Source organism: Rhagoletis zephyria, unplaced genomic scaffold (assembly GCF_001687245.7).
Source record: "Rhagoletis zephyria isolate East Lansing unplaced genomic scaffold, Rhagoletis_zephyria_1.1 Rzeph_scaffold_00304, whole genome shotgun sequence".
Lineage (NCBI taxonomy): Eukaryota > Metazoa > Arthropoda > Insecta > Diptera > Tephritidae > Rhagoletis > Rhagoletis zephyria.
This window is the reverse complement of record NW_016157388.1, coordinates 306,445-320,789: the sequence shown is the minus strand read 5'-3', so window position 1 is coordinate 320,789 and position 14,345 is coordinate 306,445.

The following is a 14,345-nucleotide window of genomic DNA, read 5'->3' as shown; positions in this document are numbered from 1 at the left end:
TGTTCAGTTATGCGATGTTTCGTTATAACTTCTCAATTTATGCAGATAAGACCATGAAATTTTGCAATACTACCACCCATTATCAACAGAGAACTTAGAGTGAAAAGTGCAAAGATCGGGTCACTATAACCTATAGCTCCCGTACTACTGATTGTTCAGATATAAGATTTTCCGCTATAACTCCTCTATTTTAGCTAGTAACATGGAATTTTGAACTGTTGTCACTCATTATCAAAAGAATACTTTCAGAGAAAATGGCGAAGATCGGGTCGCTATAACCTATAGCCTCCATACAACTGATTGTTCGGATATGAGATTTTTTGCCATAACTTCTCCATTTATGCAGCTAGGAACATGAAAATTCTCACCGTTTTTACTCATCATTAACAGAATATTTACAGGGACAGTAACAAAGATCGGGTCACTATAACATATATCTCCCATTCAACTGATTGTTCAGTTATGAGAATTTTCGTTATGACTCTTCGATTTCTGCAGCTAGGAACATGAAATTTTGCAATACTTCCAACGATTATCAACAGAATTCTTACAGTGAAAATAACAGAGATCGGGTCACTTTTACATATAGCTCCCATACAACTGATTGTTCAGATATGAGATTCTTTGTTATAATTTCTAAATATTTACAGCTAGAAACATGATATTTCGCACTATTTTCACTCATTATCAACAGAAAGTTTACAGTAAAATTAACAAAGATCGGGCGACTGTAACTTATATATTGCCTCCATATAACTGGTTGTTCAGATAAGGGGTTTTAATGTAAAACTACTTTATTTGGACAGCTAAAAGCGATACATTTCGTAAGCTATTGTATAAATAATAATATAAAGTCTACTGAGAAAATTGTCAAAATCTATGCTGTATAAGCCTTACCTCGTATACCATTGATTGTTCCTATGCCAGTTTTTGCGATATATCTCCTTTATGTAGGAAGCTAAACCAATTAAATTGTGTTACCGGTTTACATACTAATCACATAGCGGCGAAAATCACTTTGATTGGTGCTATATAAGGTATATCTTCTTTATATCTGATTGTTTAGATACGATTTTTTATGTATGTAACTCCTCTATCTATGTGTGATGTGAATATACATATACATTGTTTCAAATGCAGTAATCTGTTAAAGTAAAGTTTTCAGATGTTCATGAAAGGTATGAAGCCTTCGGCATAGCCGAAGACAGCACTGCTCTTACTTGTTTTAATTTTAATTGTTGTTTTTTAAAGGTCTAGTATATTTTTAACAGAAACCATATAAATCCAGATTTCTATCTTTGTGCAAAATTAAAAAAGAAATCAACAAACTTTGGAAAATTTCGAGCTTTTTAATTAGATTTTTTAGAAACGTTTTGAGTATGCAGCTTTGTAGCCCAATTTCAAGTACCATTGATTTGTGGGAATTTTTTTCGTCGAACATGTTGCTCATTTTCTCCGTATAACAAAAAATCGTCGAAAATATTTTGTATGGAATAAAATAGCTACCATTGTCAACAAAAAACAAAACAAATGCCAAAATCAGTTACTTTAAACTTACAGTAAAATTGAATGGGCTAAAAAACTGCTTACCCATTGTTTTAATTTTTCATTGAAGAGATTTACATGCTATGATTAAACAAAAAAATTAAATTTGTTTTCAAATTTCTCGTTTGAGGTAATATATTTTAACCGAAATTTTTTCCAGCTCTGGGGGGGCGATCGCACCCATCGCCCCTCCCCTGTATCCGCCACTGGAATAAATTTGCATTATATTCACTTGTATATTCGTTTTTGATTTGGATGATAAGTGTCTTACCCTGGCATTCAGTAAGCGGTCTCTAGTCACTAATAGTGACTTCTGGTGGTGAACTTGGATTTGGAGACTATTTGGTATTCAGTACGCTGTCTCACGTCTCTAGTCTCAAAAATAAGTCACTAATGTGTCAGCTGGCTAAGAGCCGGTCACAAAAATAGAAGTATGGGAGAAAAGCTAATTTCTTTCNTGTATAAGCCTTACCTCGTATACCATTGATTGTTCCTATGCCAGTTTTTGCGATATATCTCCTTTATGTAGGAAGCTAAACCAATTAAATTGTGTTACCGGTTTACATACTAATCACATAGCGGCGAAAATCACTTTGATTGGTGCTATATAAGGTATATCTTCTTTATATCTGATTGTTTAGATACGATTTTTTATGTATGTAACTCCTCTATCTATGTGTGATGTGAATATACATATACATTGTTTCAAATGCAGTAATCTGTTAAAGTAAAGTTTTCAGATGTTCATGAAAGGTATGAAGCCTTCGGCATAGCCGAAGACAGCACTGCTCTTACTTGTTTTAATTTTAATTGTTGTTTTTTAAAGGTCTAGTATATTTTTAACAGAAACCATATAAATCCAGATTTCTATCTTTGTGCAAAATTAAAAAAGAAATCAACAAACTTTGGAAAATTTCGAGCTTTTTAATTAGATTTTTTAGAAACGTTTTGAGTATGCAGCTTTGTAGCCCAATTTCAAGTACCATTGATTTGTGGGAATTTTTTTCGTCGAACATGTTGCTCATTTTCTCCGTATAACAAAAAATCGTCGAAAATATTTTGTATGGAATAAAATAGCTACCATTGTCAACAAAAAACAAAACAAATGCCAAAATCAGTTACTTTAAACTTACAGTAAAATTGAATGGGCTAAAAAACTGCTTACCCATTGTTTTAATTTTTCATTGAAGAGATTTACATGCTATGATTAAACAAAAAAATTAAATTTGTTTTCAAATTTCTCGTTTGAGGTAATATATTTTAACCGAAATTTTTTCCAGCTCTGGGGGGGCGATCGCACCCATCGCCCCTCCCCTGTATCCGCCACTGGAATAAATTTGCATTATATTCACTTGTATATTCGTTTTTGATTTGGATGATAAGTGTCTTACCCTGGCATTCAGTAAGCGGTCTCTAGTCACTAATAGTGACTTCTGGTGGTGAACTTGGATTTGGAGACTATTTGGTATTCAGTACGCTGTCTCACGTCTCTAGTCTCAAAAATAAGTCACTAATGTGTCAGCTGGCTAAGAGCCGGTCACAAAAATAGAAGTATGGGAGAAAAGCTAATTTCTTTCCATTTTATGAAAACAAAAAACGCGAAAATGAAGCGAGGAAATTTGTTCAACAAGAATTTTATTAGGAAATAAACCAAAATGCTTTAATATCATACAAATGTATGAAAAAAATGTATTTTTTTTGTTTTTAAAACATTAAAAATAAAACTACAAAACAAATAAAAAAATACTAAATAAAAAAATAGAAAATCCTCTACGGCCGAGGAGGACTTGAACCCGGACCCTCTCGGCTGCCAGCCTAATGCTTTGACCACTCGGCCATTGCGACTCTTTGAGCGGCGCGGGCAAAAGGCATACATAAACACTATCAGTTGATTGTCTGTGTTTGCTTTCACCACACATTTTTGGTGAACTTTTTGTGACTCTCCTTCTGAATACCCAAATCGTCTCAAGTCACAAAAACAGTCACTAATTGCTAATCTCAAATTTAGTGACTTGAGATGAGACTGAATTACTGAATCCCAGGGTTAGTCTATGGCAGAGGTGGGAACTTTTTCGCCCGCGCAACAGCGAAAGTGCTAGCGCGGGCTAGAGAAAGGGAATAACAGTTTACGGAGGAAGCAGGCCCGTAGCCAGGATTTTTATTCGGGGGGAGTTCTGGCATTTTTTTTTAGTTTCACTTATTTAAACATATTTTGATTAAAAGAAGAATACTGATAAAACTAAAATATTTCACACAAACAACAAAAAATATAATCGATAATCGCATGGGGTCATTACCTGAAAATTTTAAAATGCGCTTAGTGGCATTGTGCTACTATGATAGCACGGCCGAGTAATCATTGTAAACTTATGTACAGTAGTTGAACAAATTATAGAAGCACCAAATTTTCACAAGTTTTAAAATATTATTTTTGCTGTTATTTAATTTTGGTTAGTTTTTTTATAGTTCATTCTTTAAAAACATCCGTATAAATACAAGTTTAAAGGCAGTGTCACACGATTGGGTATTTTCCAAAATTTGGTGTGAACACCCAAAGAATTTTTCTTTATCCCAAACGAAAATTAATGTGTTAAAATTTTCAATAGAACATCGCTGTCTTTTACAAATCTTTTGACTACAATTTTAATTAAATTCTTTTTTTTTTTATTAAATTCTGAGTATGCAGTTTTGTAGCTAATTGAATTCCAGTAGAATGAAGTATATGTTTCAAATGGCTAAAATTTCGATTGATTTTTTAGAACTTGTAAAACGTTCGAAGCTTGCACGAAAGTTTGTTGGTTTTTTTTTAATATTGCACAAATTTGGAAACTTGGATTTACACGGGTTTTGTTATGAATGAAACTTGGCAAAAAGTGGTTCGGCTATAATTTTTTGACCACTGTATGTATGGCTGCCAAGCTGCAAATCTGAATTGTAGCGGCACCATATCCCTGCAGTGAAAACCCAAACCAGTTAGAAAAAATACTAGTTCATAAACTAGTATGTGCCTACCAGTTCGACATTTTCAAAGAACTTAAGCGTTCAGCGGCATCTGCCTTTGAATTCCCAAAGCCTAAAATAAAACGCAATTAATTGCTTTTCTTACAAATTTCGGTTGTGGCGTCACGTGAAGGCTACTGGTTCTGTTTCTGGGATCGCAGGTTCGAGGCCGCTGGGAGGTGGTTAAGATTTTTAAAGTTAGATCAATGCAAGTAGGAATAATTATTTCAATTTAAATATAAATAACAAACTTAAAAATCTAGTTGCATTGCAAAAAAAAAAGAAACAAATATATGGAAGAAATACTTGTGCCATAAAAAAATAGATAAAAAAAAATATTTTGTTTTTTATTAGATCTAAGAATAACAAAAGAAAAGCCCTAAAACAAGTAAGAAAGTCTAGGTTCGGGCGGAGCCGAACATTAAATACCCGGCGCAAGTATTAAATATATGTTATCCACCTTTCCGAAAGCTACCGCTACATGATAAGCCGGGGTGTACACATTTTAAGTAAATTAGCGTCCTTAAATTTCGAAATATTGAAATTTCAAGCATGAAGATTTTGTATTTCTCGAAAGTACCGTTATATGGGATGTGGGCGTGGTTATTGTCCAATTTTAGAAATTTTCGGCCATTTGGTATGCTGTACCAGGACCAACAACTGTGCCAAGTTTGGAAGAAATTGGTGTAGCGGTTACCAAGATATACACATGTAACTATAAGTGGGCGTGGCTACGCCCATTTGCCAAAATTTTGTAATATTCTTATTTTTCGTCTAAAACTCATTGCAAATATCAATTTTGAGTGAATTATCTTCAGTAGTTACTAAAATATCGCAGTTTTCGTATTTCTTAAAATTACCGTTATATGGGAGGTAGGCGTGGTTATTGTCCGATTTCGCCCATTTTCAATACCATCCGTCCTACGCCCAAAAGAAGTTCACGTACCAAGTTTCGTTAAGATATCTCAATTTTTACTCGAGTTATCGTGTGCACAGACGGACGGACGGACGGACGGACGGACGGACGGACGGACAGACAGTCACCGCTTAATCGATTTCTCTTTTCATTCTGATCATTTATGTATACATTTGTCTATATCTATCTCGATTCGTTTTGCCTGTTACAAACAACCGTTATATGAACAAAGTTATAATACCCTTGTGCACAAGTGCGCTCGGGTATAAAAATACAAATAAAAGAAATATTATGAAAAAAAATAAAAATAAAAAATTTTCCCCGCACCAGGGCTTGAACAAAGGGACGTAACCGCAGCATTTTCCAGTTTATAAAAATAAGCTAAAGAGGTTGGTCTAGCGGTGAACGAGGGCAAGACAAAGTACCTCCTGGCAACATATAAAGAGTCTACGCGTTTCGGGACACACGTCACTGTTGGCAGATATAACTTTGAAGTAGTGAAGGACTTTGTCTACCTAGGATCCCGCATAAACACCACCAACAACGTCAGCCTGGAGATCAAGCGAAGAATAACTCTTGCCAACAGGTACTACTCGGTGGGCTCGGTGGGCAATTGAAAAGCAGAGCCCTCTCGACGAACAAAACTCACGCTCCATAAATCTCTCATCATGCCCGTCCTTTTATATGGCGCAGAATCTTGGACGATGTCGAACAAAGATGAGAAGGCTTTGGGGGCTTTCGAGAGAACTATTCTATGCAAGATCTATGGCCCTGTTTTCGTGGACGATGGGTATCGGAGAAGATGGAATGACGAACTGTAAGAGCTTTTTTACGACATGGACATAATTAAGCGCATAAAAATACAGCGACTGCGCTGGCTTTTGCTGTACGCATGGACGCTCCGGTGAAAAGATCCTTCGACTCCGCACCCATGGGTGGACAACGAAAGCAAGGGCGCCCACGAATGCAATGGAAGTACCAAGTGCAGAAGGACCTGTTTGCGCTCGGGATAACCAAGTGGCGAAAATTTCACAGGAGAGAAGCAATTGGAGGAGCTTTTTGGTCTCGACCCAAACCGACAAACGGTTGTAGTGCCAAATAAGAAGAAAATGTATTTATTTATATCTTTAATTGGACATGCACATTATACATATATAAAGGAAATACATAACAAAATTAAAACACATATGCCTTTTTTTGCTTTTTTTCATGTTTTAAGTGCGTTAAAATCCTACAGTTCCGCAATTCGGGGGGCGGGGGGTTAGAACACCTACAACCAAGCCCCCCCTAAATACGGCCTTGGGAGGAAGGGTATGAAAAGTTGCGAAAAAATTTTTTATATCTCCACCGACATCATGTTCATCGCAGTACGGCTGCGGTAATCAGTGTGCAAACTTATTTTTTTTTTAATGCGGTAGAATTAAGGAAGAAATGCGGTAGATTCCAGTAAAATGCGGTAGATTTTCATTTATTCCACAAAACAGTATACGATTTCGTGCATACATATGCACATACGCATATAACACTTACAAATAATAGGAATTCAGTTTTTGTACCATATGTTCTATAAAAAAAAATATTTTCTTTGCCTAGAAAGCGTTTAAAAATCAGGGACGTGAACCGGATGAAAAATTTTGTCGGTTCGAACCGTTTTTGCACTTTTGGATTGGTTCGTCAAAACGGGTTTCTTGGTCTTTGAACAGGGGTTTCGGTTCAGTTCAACGGTTCGAAAAACAAACAAATAATAAAGTCTAAGTTCGGACGGAGCCGGCGCAAGTATTAAATATATGATTTTCACCTTTTCGAAAGCCACCACAACATAGCAAGTAAGGGTGTATCAATTTTGAGTAATTTAGCGTCCTTAAATTTCGAAATATTGAAGTTTCAAGCATTTCTGAAATTTACCGTTATATGAACAGCGGCCTCAATTTTAGTCTGATTTCAAAAATTTTCAACGTTTTACTTTTATTTGGCAAGCACAATAGCCATACCGAGTTTGGTATAAATTGGTAGACCCGTGACCGAGATACATATATGTGATCATAAGTGGGCGGTGCCACGCGCGTTTTCCAAAATTGTATCATAAACGTATTTCTTCTGTCTTTCTGTCACATGGTAGGTATTACCATTGTTGGGTCATGGGCTACATATTTGATCTGCGTTTAAATTCTCTATCTAAGTTTTGCTAACACTTGAAGTTAGTATGTGATGATAACATTATATTTCTACTACTCTTTAGGTATATTGTACGCAGTTACAAAGCTACCCTCAATTACACTACTGTAAGTCTCCACATAATCGCTCTCTCTTGTAAAATTTACTATCACCAAATTTTTGAATTCAATAAATTTAGTATATGCATAACCTTCGACGTGACGTGTTCATTTATTTCGCCTCTCTCTAGTAGTAGACCACTGAACAAACCCGACGCGCAAGTTTTCGTGTGTTAGAACATCCGCTCCAATATCTTGCAGTCATCATAAATTTGGCTGCACAGCAGAAAAAAGCTTCTGACTGTCCAACCATGTTTAACAAAAAGAAAAAAAGTGGGTACATTTATCTATTAAAACATAGTTGAAACGAACCTTTAAAACTTTATGGAAAGTGGTTCGGTTTTTGGTTCGGATCAAACATTTATGGAAAATTTCGGTTCGGTTAATGGTTCAGTTAATTAATAGAAAAAAACGGTTTTCCGGTTCAAAACCGGTCCGGTTCAAAACCGGTTCACGTCCCTGTTAAAAATCCTTTGATGCAACATAAGTTCCATCCACAAATTTATACTTCTGCGCAAAAATGATTAAGTCATGGGGGGTAGATATATATCATCCCCCATACACAATTACTTAGCAAATATAAGGTCACTTATGGATTCAGTTTTCAATCTATTTCTTCGTTCGGATTTTATAATTTTCATAAGAGAAAAGGAGCGCTCTGCGGCAAAACAGCCAGCTTACACATATATATATATATATAGTATTAAGTTACTAAATAACAATTCCTTCTTTTTGGTTGTTTGTGTTTCCGACAGGGTAGGAGTATGACGTCCGTGACGGAAAATCGTTCCACAGTACAAATAACAATTCATTCAAAATATTTTCCTCTTTACGTAAAGCTTTCCATCCTTGGACCAAGTCCTCACCAAGAATGGCTTTGACTTTTTCTTTCTCAAAAATGATGAACGATCGCCATTCACTACTTAATGTTTCTTCACATTCGCCAGCGGATGGAAATACTTTTCACAAAGGTAAAATTGTTGGTATGTCATTTGATTGAATTTCTTGCGGATTTAAATATTCCAGCAATTTTAATTTGTCGTTACTAAAATCAAACCTCTTTTTTAATTCATCACACATCCAAATATAACAATTGAGTAAATCTTTTTTAATAACATCGCTTAATACATTATGCGTATCTAAAGTGTTACATTTTAATCCAAAATACATTAAGGAGTATGACAAATGAATGTTTTCGTTTTTGTAATCTGCATTCAAAGATATGAAATCAAAAACTACAAAATTTTGAAGTAAGTCTTTGAAAAATGTTGTGATTCTTGAATGTAACAAATGTATAATTGTTCCTTTTGATTGATACTCTTTATTGAAAGCATTAATTTTTTTCAATATGTAGTCCAGAAATAAGAAATATACATAGTGTGTATCATTGAGATCATTTAAAATGTGGGACGCGGATGACTCATTAAGTTCTTCAAATGAAAACAATAAAAAATAATGTTTTAAAGGTTGCCATTTTTCGATTAAGCGCTCAACTGCTGCTTCCAAGGATAACCACCGTGTTTCACATACTCTTAATATATTATGTGGCAAAGTATTAAAAGCATCTTGAAAATTTCTGAAAAAAGCGCGTACACATTCCTTACAAGCTTCTCTAGTCTTACTGGCAACTGCTTGGAAGCAGCAGATGAGCACAAATTCAGGGTATGATAAGTGCAACCTAATAAAATAGACTATTGTTTACGTGCTGAAACTTTTATTTAACACTATTATAACGCCCCTTCATTACTGATGCGTTGTCAGTAGCGAGCCCAACCATATTCCCCAAAGGTATTTGCAATAAGTTTAAATAATTCACCGTAAGGTCGTACAAACCTTGGGCAGTTGCAGCAAAACGGTCAACCACAGTACACTTATCAGATAGAAGATAACGCACTATGAGGACCAGAAATTTATTCATGCTAATGTCTGTAGATTAATCAAAGATCAGAGAGAAGCTGGTAGATTGCAGCTCCTTTGCTATGTTTTCTCTGGCATACGGCCCCAAGTAAGAACAGTCTAAGTTCGGGCGGAGCCGAACATTAAATACCCGGCGCAAGTATTAAATATATGTTTTCCACCTTTCCGAAAGCTACCGCTACATGATAAGCCGGCGTGTATAAATTTTAAGTAAACTAGCGTCCTTAAATTTCAAAATATTGAAATTTCAAGCATTTCTGAAATTTACCGTTATATGAAAAGNTTCAGTAGTTACTAAAATATCGCAGTTTTCGTATTTCTGAAAATTACCGTTATATGGGAGGTAGGCGTGGTAGAAGTCCACGCAAGAATGATAGAATACATTCTCTCAATCGTGAAGTCCATGTACCAATTTTCGTTAAGATATCTCAATTTTTACTCCAGTTATCGCGTGCACAGACGGACGGACGGACGGACGCACAGACAGTCACCGCTTAATCGATTTCTCTTTTCTTTCTGATCATTTATGTATACATTTGTCTATATCTATCTCGATTCGTTTTGCCTGTTACAAACAACCGTTATGTGAACAAAGTTATAATACCCTTGTGCACAAGTGCGCTCGGGTATAAAAAGCTTAGGCAATGAACTCATTGTTCTAAATGGAAGTGTATGTTGTATGCAGTAAATGACCATGGCAATCTCCTTGGAAACCTTTTCGGACGACTTTTTTGTGACAATTTCGGTCACAGAAAGTTGCTTGAGATGAATGCTGTACATTACCTTGATCGCATTTACGTGTTTTGCTAATTTTGAGTGCGTGATGAAAACGTGATGACGATTCCCAGCGAACAGCGGCATAGTTTGCAAAACGCCTTCATTTCTACGGACGTTAACCATTCTCGGTTGTTTTGCCACTCGGGTCTGTATTTTTAGCCATATTTCCTTTTTTTCTTTGAGGGTTCAGTTCCTCTACAGAAACTTCGGTGGCGGCAGGTGTGCTTGTTGTCGTTTGTACAAGTAATGCTACGCCCTCATAAGCACGGTTGCCGTTTTGGTCCAAATGGACCAAATTTGGTCAATTTCTTTTCGTTTGGTCCATCCGTCCAATTCTTTTTAAAATGGTACATTTCACCAGCCTTTGGTTAGGTTATTATCACCCTTCCACTTCATGCAATAGTTTTGCGTCTTCAATATTTTCTATTTAATTGATGAAAATTCTGCCCTGTGTTGAATATCGCCATCGTCAGTAAAAGTGACGATACGGCCATCGTCAGCCATGTTACTGATGCGCTGACGATCGTCGACGATGACGATGACGATACTAAGCATACGGCCGATTGGCAACACCTGGTAAAAGTGTGAACTCGCCTTGCCACTGATCTTCAAATATGGCGTGGATAATCATCTGTCAAAGCACGCTTCAAAAAATTACTCGGTGACCAATATTAAAGTGGCTGGCAAAAATATGGAAAGGTAGCAAAACTTTAACCGTAGCATTTAGCACATGAAAATAATATTCGATTTCAATCGAAAAGATATTAAACATCTTGAAATTATTACCCCACATAAAGTTCTTTTTGATACTGATGTATTAATTTTGCCGCTACTCGACCAATTTCCTGCATTGGTAAATTGTGCAGACATAATTGAACTCAAATTTCGTAAATTGAGGCTGAGTGTAGGTAACTTCAAAAACTGTATACCAATATAGAACGTTCTTGGGATCAAGCAAGTTTGATTAAAAATGGATTGGGTGAAGCGGCCTTTAGAGAATTGTGTGATTTAGGTCATAACATTTTTAGTCTGCCTCACAGTTCCGCAGCAGCTGACCGAAAATTTTTTGATTTAGCATTAATAAAAACGAGATTAGGAAACAAATTTTAAGTTTAAACTTTAAAATAATATAATGTTAATAATATACAATTGTAATGCACTTTGCATGCAATATAAAAAAAATCGTTATAAAAACTGAATTGGCATATTTTCTTGATAAAGAATAATAAACTCCACTCAATTTATCGATGTAATAAAAATTGGTAAATTTTTTTACCATTTCGTCCATTTTTTGGTCCGAAAAATAAATTGGAAATGGCAACCGTGCTCATAAGGTGCAGATTTTTTCTTTTCAATTCCAAAAAAATTAAAATGTTTAATTACAAATTAGAAATTTATCCATTAGGAAACGATTGCCACAACGTACTCGAAACTCTTTTTAGTAATTAAAAATTAGCCTGTTCCCGTACTGCAGGTTTTAGTCAGAAATAGTTCGTAGTATAATATCTTCAGTACTATATTTCGGACTATTTCTGAATAAATCGTGCAGTACGGGAACAGGCAAAATGCTGCCAATGTTTTTTTTTAATTCGATTTCGAATTAGACATGAAGGTGCTGCCAGACATGGTTTTTTAGCACCATATTTTCAAATATTGCCACAAAGCTGAGTACCTTGAACAAAAGTTGTCACACAAAAAGAAGCAAATTTGGCATGCTAAAATGTGGTAGATTTCAATCCTTGTCCGGTAGATCGTCAAATATGCGGTAGATCTACCGCATATGCTGTAGAAGTGTGCATACTGGCGGTAATACTGACTTTGTGCCCCAAACAAAGAGCGTAAATTTTCCTCATATACACAATAAGCCATCGTTCGGACTTTGCTCCGATGGGAGTCGATTTGTTCCGTTTAGTCGAAATAATTAGAAACCTAGTCTCCGTTTTGTTGCATCAACAAATTTACTCTTCAAATAGAAAGGAGGTGGGGTTTTTAATAGCAAACTAAAAGTTATATTTCACCTTTTTATAGACACGATTGTTACATTGGTGAGCTACAGCACCTTTGCAAATACATTTGAATTCGCGAATTGGCCCTCACAATCGCCCGATTTGAACCCGTTCGAAAAAGATTGATCGGTCTAAAGTTCTGTAATTGCGTCGTTGCCCACCAATGTAACAAGTTCAACCAAAGCATTTTAACTTTAAGATAATTGCTCGCTGGATTAAGGCGCCTTTACACGGGTCGATTTTCTAGGAGATTTTTGTCGTTCAACCAAAATCGGGCCGTGGCTAGTCAATTTTCCAGTCTACAGAAATCGACCCTTGTAAAGGCAGCTTTAGCCCCTTATTTAGTCCCAGAATACAGTGATACGAGGAGAAATGAATTGTTTTTTATAAAGATAAGAAATGCACATCTACTACGAAAACTTGATTTTTACTCGCATTTTTACAGTCCGATACTAGTACTCATAAAGAATACTCTAAAAAAGTATCGATGGCAGTATTCATATTTGCAAAAATGTATCGATAATACTCGTATAGAGTACTTGGAACTCTCAAAGCAAACGCGAAAAGTAAACAAAAATCAGATTGCTTTGTTTTTTTCACCTCTTCCTGTTTGTAAATTGAATAGTCACAGCTCTTAATAGTTTTAATCTGATCTAAAGGGGTTTATGAAATAAACTTCTGATAAATTAGTTTTACATGCGTAAATTAAAAGTTTATAGCAAAAAGCTTAAATGCAAGTTTTTATAAGCAAATATTTTATAATTGTTTGACGCGTACATGTATTTATAAATAACTTTATTTTGAAAATGAAATGCAAATGTAGAAGACGAGAAGCAAATGTGGTGAAGCCCATTCTCTATTGGGAAAATAAGACCTCTTCTATAAAAACTTTCTTCAAGAATGGGCTGGATTTCACAACGAAGGTAGCATTATTATTATTATTATTACGAGCCTTGAGCACTGCGACCTCTAGGGTGGTCTATTGTGCGTGGCCCTTTACCCTATACGTGAAGGCTTTTAATATAAGCTAGCACTTCTGTGGGCTTTTTGTTCAATATTTCGAATGGATGAAGTGTTGTACCACCTAGGTAAGCGAGTCTGCGTCTAGCGAGAGCAACACATTCACAAATGATGTGTTCTGGCGTTTCTTCGTCCATCTCACAGAAGCGACAGACGCTCGTGTCTGAAAGATTCATTTTACTGAGGTGATAACGCAGGGAAAATGTTCCGTGAAGTACCCAGTGATAGTTCGAAAGTCCTCCCTGCCTAGATTTATGAGCTTTTCTGAAGCTTCTTGAGATGGAAAGATGAACCGCTTAGCTTGTCTTTGCCCCGGACATTCATTCCAGTGCCTATCGAATTTTTTGTCGACCCACTTGTTTATGACCTCCCTTAAGTGGGCTTTGGTGAGCCCGCAAAAGGGTTCCGGGCCATGGAATAGTGTGGTAGCTCCGTGTTTTGCTAGGCGGTCCGCCTGTTCATTGCCGTCATGGCCCTCGTGCCCCGGCACCCAGCCCAGTAATACTGTGTTCTTGCTTCCAAGACCGTTTAGGGTGTTGAGGCAGTCGTACACTAGTTTTGATGTTATTATGTGGGACCTCAATGCTAGCAAGGCAGCCTGACTGTCCGACATAAAACAGATGTTTTAGAGGATGTTCCTCTTCTGAGGCATTTTCTGCCACAGATATCGATCGCATGGATCTCTGCTTGGAAAATGGTGGGGTAGCTGCCCATTGGTATCGATCTTTTAAAATTCGGCCCAAATATACCAGCTCCAGTTTTTCCATCTTCAAGTTTTGATCCGTCAGTGTACCAAACTTCAGCTCCGGGTTTGGTGTAGGAGTTTTCTGTGCTCCAGGATGCTCGGTCCGCAATAGATACCTTGAAATTCCTAGAAATTACTAGTATCCG